This window comes from Artibeus jamaicensis, unplaced genomic scaffold (assembly GCF_021234435.1).
Source record: "Artibeus jamaicensis isolate MK-2021 breed Jamaican fruit bat unplaced genomic scaffold, CSHL_Jam_final contig_354, whole genome shotgun sequence".
Lineage (NCBI taxonomy): Eukaryota > Metazoa > Chordata > Mammalia > Chiroptera > Phyllostomidae > Artibeus > Artibeus jamaicensis.
The window spans coordinates 12,163,975-12,179,134 of record NW_026521803.1 but is presented as its reverse complement, the minus strand read 5'-3'; the positions used below and the strand labels follow the sequence as shown (position 1 = coordinate 12,179,134).

The following is a 15,160-nucleotide window of genomic DNA, read 5'->3' as shown; positions in this document are numbered from 1 at the left end:
TTTGAGAACCGCCACTCTGCTCGCTGGCCCTTTAGTGTTGCCCAGCGCAGCGCGCTGCGCCTCCCACAACGGGAGCCCCGCCACTGCGGCTGCGCGCCGCTCGGGCGGGACACCCTCCCTCCAAAGCTCCTGGAAACTCTACTGGCTCAAAACCCTGCTAGTTTTGTTTGCTTATTTAACGCCTTTATAATGTACTTTCAGTGAAATAAAGTACTTTTTAAGTGTTAGCCACAGTTAATCAAATTTGGTAAATTTAAAAATGATCAGGAACAGTCTGTCCAAGGGGTGCTCTCATTTTGGCCATTTTGCTTTTAAAAAAATAATCAGATGCGTCACACGGCTTAATTCAATAAAATGTAACACTGAATAATAGTTGTAAAATGTGTAATTAGTGCTCGGACTTGGGTTATTAAGCTGAATGAAATCCCATTTTTGCCTTCCTGCCATTGTACCTGGGTTCTTCCTCATTAGGTAATTCTTTATTAGTGTGATGCCAGTATCCAGGCCCTGGGAAAACTGCGTATGCAGTTTTTAATTTTCTAGCGCCCACCTGCAAAAAGTCAAAAGAAACAGATGAAATTATTTTTAATAACACATTTTGTTTAGCTCAAATATCCACATGGCCTCAACTATAAAACATGATTAATGAGATATTTTATTTCTTTAAGTCTCCAAACTCTAGTGTGCATTTTATACCTCGGCGCACATCTCAATCTGTGCTGCCTTGTTTCAAAACCAGTGCTTTGCTACTGGACGGTCTAGGCAAATTTATGCCAAGAGGTTTCTGTCCAGGATATTACCAGTACACTCACCGCCCATCACGGCTCGCACTGCAGTCACGAGGTTGCCTCAGAATCCTGGTCTGAAAGGCCAAGAATGACCTCAAGTTAGACAAAGCCTTCCAGGCCAGCATCAAACCCATCTGGCCTCTGGAAAATACAGAGGCCACTGTGTAAGACTTGTCCCTTGACCTTTGGACTAATGTTGTTAACTTGAGAATATAAAGCAACAAGCCAGACTTAAAATTGAGGTAAGCCTGGCATTCATTCGGATGAGAAACTGAGCAGCAGTCTTCTGCAGTAAGAGATGAGATGCCACTCTGAGATTCTCCTAGTCTTCTCCCAGGGTCCTTAGGAGTTAATTTTGTATTTTTACAAAATATTCATTTATTTTTAGAGGGAGAGGGAGGGAGGAAGAAAAAGAGGGAGAGAAACATTGATGTGAGAGAGGAACATCGATGGGTTGTCTCTTATACCCCATCCAGGAACCAAACCCACAACCCAGGCACGTGCCCTGACCTCGAAATCAAACTGGTGACCCTTCCTGTGTGGGACAACATCCAGCCAACTGAGCCATTCTGGCCAGGGCTGATTTTGTATTTTAATAGACTTCTCTTAAACAACTTTTCCTAAACAAAAAGGATATTTTAAAAGTGTCTAAAACAACTGTTAAGAAAATGTCATGCGATCAAAAACATAGCTGGTGACCGAGAAGTGACTTCACTGCATCTTTGCTGTGCTCAAGATTTGTAGGATGACAGAATCAGATCAGAGAACGTTTTACCCATTTTTATTGAACTTTATGGCCAAATGCTTTTGAATTCTGCAAGGCAGAGTACATCAGAGAGTGCCATGTACATAAAACAAAGTAGCCAGTGCAGCCAAGTTACAGATTTTAGGAGAGTGGCCATGGTGGTAGCTGCCGTAGTAAGGCTTATGCTCTGAACGAATGAATAGCAGCACATGCTCACTTGTGTTGCCTTCTGTCTTCTCTGTGGTTTACTTTACCGTTGCTATATCTAAGCATTATTAAACACAGTACTATACAACTTAAAAGGAAAGTTCCCCATAATGCTCATTGCACATGTCTTTAAATTTTTACTATGTATATTTGGCGTGTTTTTCAAGATTTTTGAAAATTTCCATGTTCATGGTATTTATTGACTATATTAAGAGTAATACAAGGCAGTAAGTAAAAGTGAAGCTCCCTTCCCTCCTGTTCCCCAACCAAATAGTTCCCTTTTCAAAGGCAACCACTGTTACCACTTTCTTCTGTATTTTTCTAAAGATAGACTCTGAAAGGAACCCCATGTAATTCTTTTCTTCTTCTTCTTTTTAAAACAAATGTATCATGCCATTGATATGTTTTATGCTTCTTTCACTTTGGAGATCCTTTCGTAACTATACATGAGAAAGTGCCTCATTCTTCCCTAGGGCTGTGTGGCATTTTTTAGGCTGCACAAGTTATTTCTCCTACTGATGGACATTTAAGTTATTTCCAGTATTTTAAGATTGAAACAATTGCCACAATAAATAACTGTGCAATTGTATCATTTCAAATGCGAATATTTCTAGAGGATGACTTTCTAGAATTAGAATCACCAGGTCAAATGGAATATGCATTTTAAATTTTGGTTAGATACCATCCAATTGCACTCCCTAGAAAGTTTAGCCAGTGTACAGTTCCATAATGCCTGTGTCCTCATTAGTGGAGAGGTGGGAAAAATAGGGTCATTCAGTTTAATTTGTTTTTCCCTTATAAGTAGCTTGATCATCTTTTCATCCGTTAAAGAGGCATTCGCCGTTCCTTCCCTGGGAATTGCCTGTTGATACTCTTCGCCCACTTCTCTGTTGGGTTGTTGTTGGTCATCTTCTTGATCTGTAGAAGCTCATTAGGAAACAGACTCTTGATGCTTTTTTGAGGTTTATCATTATTCTGTTGATACTTATGGTGACCTTGCCATGCAAAAACTAAGAGATATATATTAGTTTTTATATAGCCAAACTTATACATCTTTTATTTTATAGTTCCCTAGATGTTATGTTCACTCAACAAATATTTATTGAAAGTATACCTATCAATAACTTGGGTCCCAAGATTCTAGGTACTGAAGACACAAGAGGGAACAAAACAGCACTCATGGCACTTATGCTACAGTGGAATATTGACGAGGCCAAGGGGATTGCACTCAATTGTTTTTGTTTCATTTAACATTATCACAAACATCTTCCTGTGGCAACAAATGGAGATTTATCTTTTTTTTCCATAGCTATAGTATTCTTTTTTTTAGCACACACCCTAAATGTAACAGCCAGTGCCTTGCTGAGTCCATAGTCTTTCTCAGGGGTCAGCAGACATTCTTAGAGGGCCAAATCATAAATATTTTAGGTCTCGGGGGCCATTCAGTCTCCGCACAACTATTCAACTCTATTATTGTAGCACAAGGGCAGCCACAGACAACACCTAAAAAATGAGGGTGGCTGTGTTCCAATAAAATGTTATTTATAAACACTGAAATTTGGATTTCACATACTTTGCACATGTCACATAATATTATACTAATTTTTCCCAGTCGTTAAAAATATACAAATTTTTTAGCCCACGGCCATATAAAACAGGCTTTAATAAAAACAGACATCAGGCAGGACGGATTTGGCACGTGGGCTATAGTTCAACGACCTCTGCTGTGCTCCATTCTGCTGCATTGCCTTCCTGATGTTCTCCGAGCTGTAAGTTTCAGTGGTCTCTTTTAGCATCGGATCAGGAAACAACGAGAATTTCATTGCCAAGGCCAACAGCAGTAATAACGGTTATAGTTTATAACACCACTAACAGATCACATCCTCAACTGCAGAAAAAAAGGCCTAATCCCAGCCACTCTTTGTCCTGGAGTGTAGATTATCACAGTGTGTCCTGTCCTTACCAAAATGTAGATTAGGTTCAATGATTAAGGTGCCAGGTTCACTCCAGAATCAAGGCTCACTGAGCCTTGCAGACTTCGGGGCATCGCAGGCTCCGCCTTTACCAGCGACAAGCCCCTCCCACTCCACAATACCTGTCCTTGGCTCAACAGCTCTGTCTGATAACCCTGCTTTGTTTTTCCTCATTACACTCAGGACACCTGATATTACACGATGTTTATGCGTTTGTTGTTTGTCTCCCCCCACGAGAATGAAGGCAGAAACTTGGCCTGCGGTGCTCGCTGTTCATTCCCAAAGACTAGATCCGGGCTCAGTAGATATTTGTTGGCAGAATGAATCACCCCTCTTTGTAATTCATCCACACGGCATTGGGCAGGTGGAGCCTGACCTCTCATAAGCATGGGAAGTCTTACTGTAGATGGGACGTAGATGGAACATATCTGCCTCTGACAGAATCAGTGAGGGCCAGGTCACCGTGGGTCACCATCTCTGTCCAACTGGAGAGACAGAGGAGAGGCAAATGCGGGGCAGCTCACAGGTTCTTCTCTGTCTGCACTTCCTCCACGACTCAGGATAAACAAGGCTCCTTTCCATTTCCCGAGAAGGAAGCACCAATGATGAAACAGTTCAGAAATGGCCAAAGCAGAGCCTGAGGACCATAGGTAGGTACCTATGTGCTGTTTTTTTACTCTGAAGCTGAGAAATTGCTTTGGTTTTCTTTTTCCAGCTTAAGAATCAAAAGCAAATACTTCGGTGCCTACCTATGGTTCTCAGGCTCTGATTTGGCCATTTCTAAACTATTTTATCCTTACTGAATATTTCTCCATGTTACCAACGGATGTAAACATGATATCTTCATGGCGGGAAATAACTTCTGAATGTTGCATGTAATTTATGAAAAATTGAGTTTTCCAACAACTGTTTCTATGCAGTATTTGTATTTTAAGTCAAACACAACTGAGAAGGACATTGAGCTTCCTAGAGCAAGCAGTACAGAAAACATTAAGTAAACTTTATGTAATCAGGTCAAATACTCCAGATGACAGTCTTTGAAAAATGTAGTTTTCTCTATAATTACTTGCAAAATAGTTGTCTGATTTAGTTCATTCCTAAGGTCACACACAATCACCAATCACCAAAACCATTGTGATTGCCCAGTGCGTGGGACAGCAGTAAGTACAGGAGAAGTGGGGGCAGATACAAGAGGCCTTTGCATGCAGGATGGCGACAGTCATTTATAAGGCATAAATGGAGATTAGAGAGCACCAGCCTAGGAGAGGGGCATTTTGGTCTTGTAGTCACATTGTCACATTGAACCTTATTTATGCCTATGGTGCAATTGGGAGTGAGGTGAGGCAGATTGTTAATCATAAAGTATTTCTAGATCCATACGTTTTCATACATTTAAATACCACCCTAGCACATCCAGGCCTTTGAGTGCTGTGTGTGTGCATTGGCAAGAAAAAGCCCTCATTTAAAAAACCATTAAATTTCTTTCCAGTGTAGTTATTAAAAGGATCTATAAGTATGCTTAGAGCACCTATGAAGGGCACAACTACATCCTGCAGACACAATGGAGTGAGACAAACACGGAACTTGCAGTCTTATGTTTCCTAGTCCTTAAGTCTTTGCCTTCCATGTGTAGTCAGTATTATTTGGTGCAGTAAAAACAAGCACACAAACAAACAGGTGAGAACAGACCCCGTGGGAGATATATGGGACATAAAATAAGCTTGGCTTTGTTGAAAAGCATTCTTATTTCCTATACAATTGGCATGTGGTAATTATATTTGCTTTCTAATTCCTAATGAGCACTTCCGAAGTAATTGGCACCCTGTTCCTGCTTCCCAGTACTAAGAATTAACACTGGATACCCCACAAAAGTGCTGTGTGTGTAATTTGATGAACTGAAAGGGGAAGGCATCCACTATAATTGAATCAGTTTCCCTGTTGCATTTAATATGGGCATTCCAAGAAGGGGAAGAGGAGTCATGTATAATTATGACCAGAAGGGCGTCTGTCAGCATTTCAAGGGCTCCTTCCTAAATGACCTGGGTAGGAAACAGGTAAGTAAAGCCGTGCTGCCCCCCTGGCATAGAGCCAGCAGTCTGCAGCAACGTAGCAACCGAAGTCGATTCCGTGCAGTTCAGCAAACCTCGACAAATGGCAACGACGTGACATGCACTTTGCTGCACACAAATTTATTCTTTTTTTAAAAGAATAAGATGCAGCCTCCAAAGTTCTTTGTAATTGTTCAAAGAGTTTACTAACTACTTGGGTATATAGGACGTAAGAACAAATGGAGACAATTACACAGTTTGTGATACAAGCCATTTTGATTCCTTGATAGCGTTCTAACTTCAGGATAACTATATTTTCATTAACGCCAGCTTAGGTCTTTTTAAAGTTGTATTACAATATCAAAGTCTGTAAAAGTGATTTATGTATTTTACCTGATTACTTATAGGAGCACTTGCTATTGGTGCTTATTTATTAGGAAGCAAATTAGAGATGAGTGAATAGGAAGGCTGAAGTGAGTAGCAATGATAGCAGGGAGGTAATAATCATGAGTGACAGGTTTTCAATCTTTATATTCTTTTTTTATCCTCATCTGAGGACGTGCTTATGTACTTTAGAGAGGGGGGTGAGGGAGGGAGAGAGGGAGGGAAACATTGATCCGTGGACTCTCCCACGTGTCCACACCTGGGATCAAATCCACAGCCTAGGTATGTGCCCTGACCAGAAATCGTACCCATGACTTTTTGGTTTACAGCACAATGTTCCAACCAACTGAGCCACACGAGCTACAGCCAAATCTGTATATTCTTCCTAACCATTCAAATCGTGTGCACAATTGCATTTAAGAGCAATCAGAATTAAGAAGTGCTAATTAATTTATCAGAAAGAAATAATCACATTCAAGAAAAGCAGGAGAGCCCAGATTATCGGCTAAGAATTTGTCTCTACTATCTGCCCGAGCCCCATCAAGATAATGAAGACGAAATCCTGAAAAAGAATTGGTTTATAACAACTTTAACAACGTAATAGGTGTTATCGGCAGACAAGACATCTCAACCAATGGATGCCAAAAGCAGAAGCATTGCACAGAGAATATGGAAACTGTTAAGCCCAGATACAAATATAGACATTGACTGCAGCTTAGAGGAGTTTGAACAAGTGGAAGGAGAAGGAGGTGTGGATGCTCTAATGTCCCCAAAACACACAGCAGGATGCCAGTAGCTGCCGGCTGCAGGTTATGGGGCAAAGAGAATTTTAAGGACTTTATATAAGGCCAACAGTGTAACCACTGAAATAACTAGACATAAGGACAGAAGGAAAACCAGGAGGTGGATGGCAGAGGAAGGCTGAGAAATCAAGAAGTCATTTGGAGTTGTTGAGATAACAACCCAAAGCAGTGAAACTAGGCCCAATTACACGTATTGACCTCTGAGGTTTAGAATGGCCAAGAGGAGCATGTGTACTGTCTGCACTGTTTAATTTTTTAAAGCAAGTGTATTGAACATTTTTATAGTGAACAAATAAGAATATGAACACCTGAACAAAGATGTAATCTGAGCTTATAAAAAATAAGAATGAGATTTTCTACATATTTGGTAGGAAAAAAAGAGAAGACACAGGAAAATACCTAAAATATAATTGTTATGTCTTTTAAAATATATTTTGACTTATTAAATATATGTTTAGAAATACTAAGAAAAGGCATTAACAGGGAGTTCTTCTGGGGGAAAAGAGTAGAAAAGAGACTCATTTTTTTTTAACATTCTTTATTTACTTATCTTTACAGGGGAAGGGAAGGAGATAAGGAGAGAAACATCAATGTACGGTTGCCTCTCGTGAGTCCCCTGCTGGGAACTGGCCTGCAACCCAGGCATGTGCCCTGACTGGGAATCGAACCACAATACTCTGGTTCACAAGCCCGCACTCAGTCCACTGAGCTACACCAGCCAGGGCGAGACTCATTTTTTTACTCCATGTGTACTTCTGAATTATTTGAAATGGTTACCGCAGCCTCTGTAACCCTTTTGTTAAAACCCTCATCCAAGGATATTTTTTTATTATCTATTAAAACTAGACATGAAACCAAAAAAAAAAAAAAAGCCATTTCCCCAAGTCACACAGATGGCGGCTTGCAGAAACAAAACGGACCACACTGTTTCTGGCTCATCTTTTTGCCTGGTGAGACCAGGCCCCTCCCTCACCCCGGAAGAGACCGGAGGAGAGGAAAGTCACGAGTGGGTTGTGGGGGTCTCAGAATTCCTGTTGACAAGCCTTCCTTGCCGGCCGTGGCTGCCTGCGATTTCCCGGGAAGGCAGGCTTTGGCACAGCCCCCGACAGGTCAAGTCCGCACGAGCATCCGAGCTGCCGCGGCCGGCCATGCTTTTCTGGCGTGTTGGTTTTACCCTCCACTACTTTCTGCTGGTTTTACGGTCTTTACCACCAGCATGAAGGTCAATGCGCCGGGAATTCAAACTTTGAAACAGTCTACTCTGTTGCTGAGATATCGGCATTCAAACTTGTTTCTTTTTGCAACAGGAATCTCAGCATTTAAGACAAGATAAATGTGATAAGACAATAGCAGAGGAAATTGTGGGTTTATGTCTCCAGGTGGGCTAATTTCCAAATTACACTAGAGAAAATTACTCAGGATAATTTCACAGGTTTCCTCCACGGTTCGTGGTGGCAGGGTTGTTGCACCTGCAAAATTTAATTACACGTTTATTTTTTTTTCCGCAGCAAAGATATCACTATAATTGGGGGGTTGCTTGCCTTAGCCAAACTTGTTTCTTGTAAGGCCCAGGAGCAACAGTTTTATCCTGGGAATGAATAAATGATGACATGAGGCTATCTGACATAATTAGTCTGCAGATTTCAGGTTGCTTCCTTTTATCTGCAGTGAAATCCCTGGAAGAATAACCTACGTAAAGAGTTTTGATCTTCACTAGGACTGACTCATGTTTGCCTTCATTGATTGTGAGATGGTGATGTACTCGAAAGTGAAATATGGTCCACTAAAACTCCATCTGAACCAGAGGTATGGAAGCAAGGGTATTGGATTAATTCAATATTGGTCGTTACCATAAATATTTTACATGGACCGATTCAATTCATTTCAACAGATATTTATTGAGTGACTTCTGTGCTCAAGGCTGCGTGGGAAGCGCTGTGAGAAATGTGAAAAGGATGGCACGCCTTCGAAACACTTGCATTCTGGAGCACTGCGAACTTTTTTAGTTTAAAGATCCAGGGAGAAGTATGTGTTAACTCAGACTCACTTTGACTGGAGCCATTTCAGGACCCTGCTCTTGCTTGAAAGACAGCGGGAGAACTCCCAGTCAGCTGGCACCAGGAATTCATTTTTAGAACCATTATCTGACATCCGCTCATTTATTTGCCAGCTTTTGTAAAAGCAGAAAAAGGAATGTCTCTTTAAGATTCTCCATCATTTGCTTTGCAGCTAATTGGGCAACACGGTGAAAAGTCATTTCATTATTTAGTAATTCTGATTGATAAAAGACAAGCAAACTATGAGTTACAAGCATGAGGGAGTCATAGTGCAATGAGGAACCTGAGACAGCATTAGCGAGAGGGCAGTTGCCTCTGGAGCACCAAGCACGGTCAGCATTGGTCAGTGGCTCTCAAGGAGGGGCACCGCAAAATCTGGGGGGACTTTTGGTTGTCACGATGGCTATGGGGGACTCCTGGTATTTGGTGGGCAGAGGCCAGGGATACGAGATGCCCTGCAGTGTGAGGAATAGTCTCGAAACACAAAGACTTACCCCGTATCCTTCAAAACCCAATACCTATGTGGAAAAAAAAAAAAGCTGCTTATAATTGTCTAAGAATCCAACTTTGTTTTTCATATAAACACAGTGTACCTTTTACATAATTCTAAATATGCTGTTTTCCCAAAATGGAACTACCATATATATCAGGAGAAGAATGTATTTTGTTTTGTGCAGAACGTCCCAGACTCAGTCACCATCTGATCAATGCCATTCCCAGAATCCCTTGCTCTGGAAACACGCCTATCAGATCACTCACATCCTGGATGGCCACAGGGAGTATGAATTCTCTAGCAGCCGCCTCCTTAGTCTTCTAGCACAGTCATGCCCAAGCACTAACGTTTTGCTGTTCATATTATTTGGGAAAAAATTTACTTTCACTTCATTTCTCTTTTATATTACAAGTCAGTATAATAATTTTTTAAAATTGTGGTAAGTAGACATACCAGAATATTTCCCATCTTAACCATTTTACGTGTACAATTCTATGGTATTAAGTACACTCACCTTGTTGAGCAACCATCACCAGTGTCCATCCATAGGACTCTTTTCATTTTGCACCAGTGAAACTGCTACCGTTAAACACTCCCCAGTCCCTCTTCTCCCCACCCCACAGCCTCCAGCAACCATTGTTTTACTTTCTATTTCCATGAATTTGACTACTTTCCTTCTCACAATTTAATGATTTTCGAGAGTCTGTTTGTATGTGTAGCTAGATTATACCATCGATAAATTTCACTGCAAGGGCAGTAAAGAGCGGTTACGAGGCATTACTGTATTTTTTGGACTATAAGATGCACTCCCCCTAAATTTGGGAGGAAAAGGAGATGCGTCTTATAGTCCAAATGTAGCTTACCTGACTTGCTGTGGGGGGAGGGGCAGATGGCAGTGGAGCAGAGTCACAGGTTATTAAATATTTTACCAGTTTTTGCTTCACAATTTTTCCCTATTCTCCTCCTCTAAAACTTAGGTGTGTCTTATGGTCCGTTGTGTCTTATAGTTATAAAAATATGGTAGTTATGAAAAGCAGGCACTGAGTCTTATAGGGTTAGAACTGGTGGTATCTGCGAATCAGCAAACAGTACATATGCATGATCTCTATTTCAGGAAATCAACCTTTAGCTTAGCAATATCTTTAAGATAAAACAATTTCCTCCAAACCTGAGACATCTGAGGATGCCCTTCATTTATGTGAGCTTTTCCAATATTGTTTTAATCCCTACACTAGCTTGACCTCATCTGCGAAACACAAGCACCATCTTGAGTTTGAATTCATTGTAGTCGACAAAAATGGCATCTTCTTTTTTAGAGTGTGGTCTACTTTAGTTACTGTCTCAGAGATTACCACTATGTGTGAAATTCCTGGACAAATAATTGTTGGTTGGTTGATTGAAGAACATTTTATTTTATTTTTAATATATTTTATTGATTATGCCATTACAGTTGTCCCATTTTCCCCCTTCATTCCCATCCACCCTGCACACCCCCTCCCCCCACATTACCCCACTTTAGTTCATGTCCATGTGTCATAAGTTCATTAGCTTCTACATTTCCCACACTACTCTTGCCCTCCCCCTGTCTACTTTCTCCCCACTATCTATGCTACTTATTCTCTGTACTTTTTCCCCCTTCTCCTCCTCCAACTCCCCTGTTGCTAACCCTCCATGTGATCTCCATTTCTGTGGCTCCACTCCTGATCTAGCTGTCTGCTTAGTTTGCTGTTGTTTTAGGTGTGGTTGTTAATAACTGTGAGTTTGCTGTCCTTTCACTGTTCATATATTTTAACTCCTTTTTCATAGATAATTCCCTTTAACATTTCATATAATAAGGGCTTGGTGATGATGAATTCCTTGAACTTGACCTTATCTTGGAATCACTTTATCTGTCCTTCCATTCTAAATGATAGCTTTGCTGAACAGAGTAACTTTCTATGTAGATCCTTGCCTTTCATTACTTTTAATACTTCTTTATATCCCCTTCTTGCCTGTAAGGTCTCTTTTGAGAAATCAGCTGACAGTCTGATGGAAACTCCTTTGTAGGTGACTGTCCCCTTATCTCTTGCTCCTTCTAGGATTCTCTCCTTCATTTTAATCTTGGGTAATGTAATTATGATGTGCCTTGGTGTGTTCCTCCTTGGATCCAACTTCTTTGGGATTGATTCTCTGAGCTTCTTGGACTTCCTGAAAGTCTATTTCCTTGGCCAGATTGGGTACGTTCCCCTTTATTATTTGTTCAAAAAAGTTTTCCACTTGTTGCTCTTCCTCGTCCCCTTCTGGTACCCCTATAATTCAGATGTTGGAGTGTTTAAAGATGTCCTAGAGGTTCCTAAGCCTCTCCTCATTTTTTTGAACTCTTGTTTCTTCATTCCTTTCTGTTTCATTGGTTTTTTCTTCCTTCCGGTCCACTCCCTTGATTTGAGTCCCAATTTCCTTCCCGTCGCTATTGGTTCCCTGTGCATTTTCATTCATTTCACTTAGTGTAGCCTTCATTTTTTTCATCTAATTTTCATCTAAAAATCAACCAGTTCTGTGAGCATCCTGATCATCAGTATTTGGAAGTGTGCATCTGATATGTTGGCTATCTCTTGGTTGCTTAGAAGTATTGGCTCTGAGGCTTTGATCTATTCTGTTCGAGCCATAATGTTTTGGTCTGTTTGAACCTGTTATGACATATGAAGAGAAGAAAGCTGGAGTGTTGGCAGCCCCACTCCCAGTGGCTCATCAGTGTCATTCTAAATCCCAACTTCATGGTTCTTGCTTCTGGAAGCAACCAAGTACCTTATCTGGCATCTGACCCACACACTGGTCAATTTTCATAACAGTGCCTTATTGTCACTAGATCGTCTCATTTTATCCGCAGTAAAATTACTGGAAGAATAACCTCCATAAAGAATCCTGATCTTCCCTCAGATGCACATTCGTCTTCATTGATTGAACAATGATGGTACTTGAAAGTGAGATATAGTACATATTCTGATAACTCTGGCCCTAATAAAAATACCATCCGAACCAATAGGGCCATGGCACAGTCTTTACTTGCTTATACCAGGCCTGTGACTTCTCTTTTCTTGATTACCTGAGATACTCACACTAAGAAAATCCCAGTTGTTATTCTGTAATGGTGTCAGGCAGGAATAAAAAAACTTTACTATTTGGATGAGGTTCAATTGAAAAATGAATACAGAATTAAGCACCGTCTACTTCTTTGTAAACTTCTTTGTAAACAGTAAACTCACTGAGTGGGTTAATTTGTTCTTTGCAACCATATTAAACACTTCATGTTTAGAGGCAATAAGGAACATTAAATATGTAGGTACATTTTAGCAAAGCTTACATTTGCTATCGTGTGATTTTCTTTTAAGGAATGTCTATTTGAAATGGGTTACACTGTGATGGCCAGTTAATATTCAGAATCACCATACGTATTTCTAAAATACCTACCCACATATAATGCTATTTATTCTTGAACAGTCACTTGGCTATAGATATTTTTTAAATTTCTTCGATTTTCTTTAATTTAGTTATCTTTAGAAAGAGAGAAAGGGAGAAAGAGAGGGAGAGAAACACTGATGTGTAAGACATATATTGATCTGTTGCTTCTCACATGCTTCCAGCGAGGGACCTGGCCCACAACCCAGGTATGTACCCGGGCTAGGAACCCACCAGCGGCCTTTCAATCCTCAGGCCGGTGCTCAGTCTACTGAGCCACACCAGCCACGGTGATATGAGTACATTTAAAAACTGTAGTATGGAATGTTCTTGATTATGTCTCTTTTTGTCGGGGCTATGGCAGTTTCCCACAGTTTCAAGAACTGGAACTTTCTCATTCATTGACTTCATTCATTCAGTCCTTCAAATGTGTGTTATATTTACTGGCCTAATATACACGAGGGACAACACTGGTTCCTATTAATGCAAAAATGAGACTCAGTCCTTGTCCTCCAAGTAGTGAAAGATCTGTTTTCAGTGGTTACTTGGAGATTTACTATTGGGCCCTTACATTCTATAAAAGAAAACTGAGGAATTTTAGATGCAAGGCATATTTACCAGCAAATGTATTTTATTAGTAGTAGCAGCAGAAGTGAAGAATTTGGAAATTTCATCTGGCAAAAAGAAAATCCTTAGAACCACGGAAGTGCCTGGAGCACACTCAGAGAGTAACAAAGTTAGTATGAGTAGGCACCTTGACCGAGGAATGGAGCTGTGCACTCAGGGTATGCGGGACGTCCTCAGAGAGTATGAGAGAGTTATGATGATAGTAAGACTGGAGCATTCTTAGAATAAAGTTATACTCCCTCGATAAGGAGAATCTCTGAATGTGTTCATTTTTTAATTTCCTCACGTCAGTCCACTAAAGCACCATTTCCCTGGCCCCAAGGAATGAATCACGGGGATCACAGAATTCTTTCATGTTAGAGGAAAAAGTCAACTTAGTTATTTTTGAATGAAGGAACTAAAGTCCAGAAGGACATGATCATTTTCCTGAAGGTGGAGTTCTCATAATAAATTAAGGAGGGGCACTCAGGCGAGATCCCGGCTGCCCTGGCGGCGATGTCCTCATTAGGTTCCTCCATTCTAGACGCTGCTCCTTCCAATGTTCCCGAGGCTTCCCCTTTCCTCATCTCTGGTTCTCCTATGCATATTTCTCCTCCGAACTTCTCTGCACACTTTTAAATATTGATATTCCAGGAACACAGCTGTCACTCCTCAGTGTGAGATATACAACTAAGGAAACACTTCCTGAAAGGTAACACACAGGCCCCCGCCTCCAGAAAGCCTTCCTGGATTGTTCTAAAACGTATTTATTAGAACACTCCCTGTTCGGAACTCACTTGCTTTACTACCTAGCATGTGAGTACAGCCTGATTTGTGTCATTGGGCGGTGACTTTACTAATACAAGTCCTTTCTCAATATTGAAGTCAAAGACCCTTTGGATGCAAAGAAGATTAAGTTCTTGCTGCAAACCTATTATCTGTTCTTACTCATGGGCCCTTGGCTTCCCCCATAACTTTGGCTTGCCCATGACTTTGGTTGAACTCGGCACCAAATCTACCTGGTCTTTTCGTTAATTGACTGCCGATAATTCAATTTTTCAGACAATATACTACTTCCAATTATCTGGAGGTGAATAACTTTATAAGGCACAGGTGGCAAGCACAAGGCCCTTGGGCCAAATCCGGCCCTCCACCTTGTTTTATCTGCCCAGGCACCTTGTTTCTACCCCGCAGCAGTTTCTACCCCAAGCTCTCTCTTAACTGTTAAGGAGTAGCTACATTTATACAGTCCTAAAATTACATTCGGCCCTTTGAAGACAACCGTGAGGCTGATGTGGCCCCTGGTGAAAATGAGTTTGACACCCCTACTATGGGTGTCTTTTTGTCTAAAACTAAATTCCAATCCGTGACTTCAGATCTGAGCCAGGAGAGGGTTACCATCACTTTAGAGGGAGATACTTTCTAACCAGGGGTGAATTGGGGATTATCTGTTCATCGTGAATAATCTGTGCCCCTACTTCCCTCTGAACAATTAATTTAATGGTTTAGTTGTTATTGCCATGAGAAATCAAGGCAAAGTGCCCCCTCCCTCCTTGCTCCCTCCCCAAATGCTTTGCAGAAAGAATCTGACAGTCTGAATAGAAGAGCTGTCGGGGGTGGG

At 41.0% G+C, this 15,160-nt stretch overlaps 1 protein-coding gene across 1 annotated transcript in view; it reads left to right on the top strand.

Annotated features, from left to right (window-relative positions):
* The window catches only part of KCTD1 (potassium channel tetramerization domain containing 1), a 187,824-nt gene that overhangs the window by 55,859 nt on the left and 116,805 nt on the right, over nt 1–15,160 (top strand). The window lies entirely within an intron of this gene.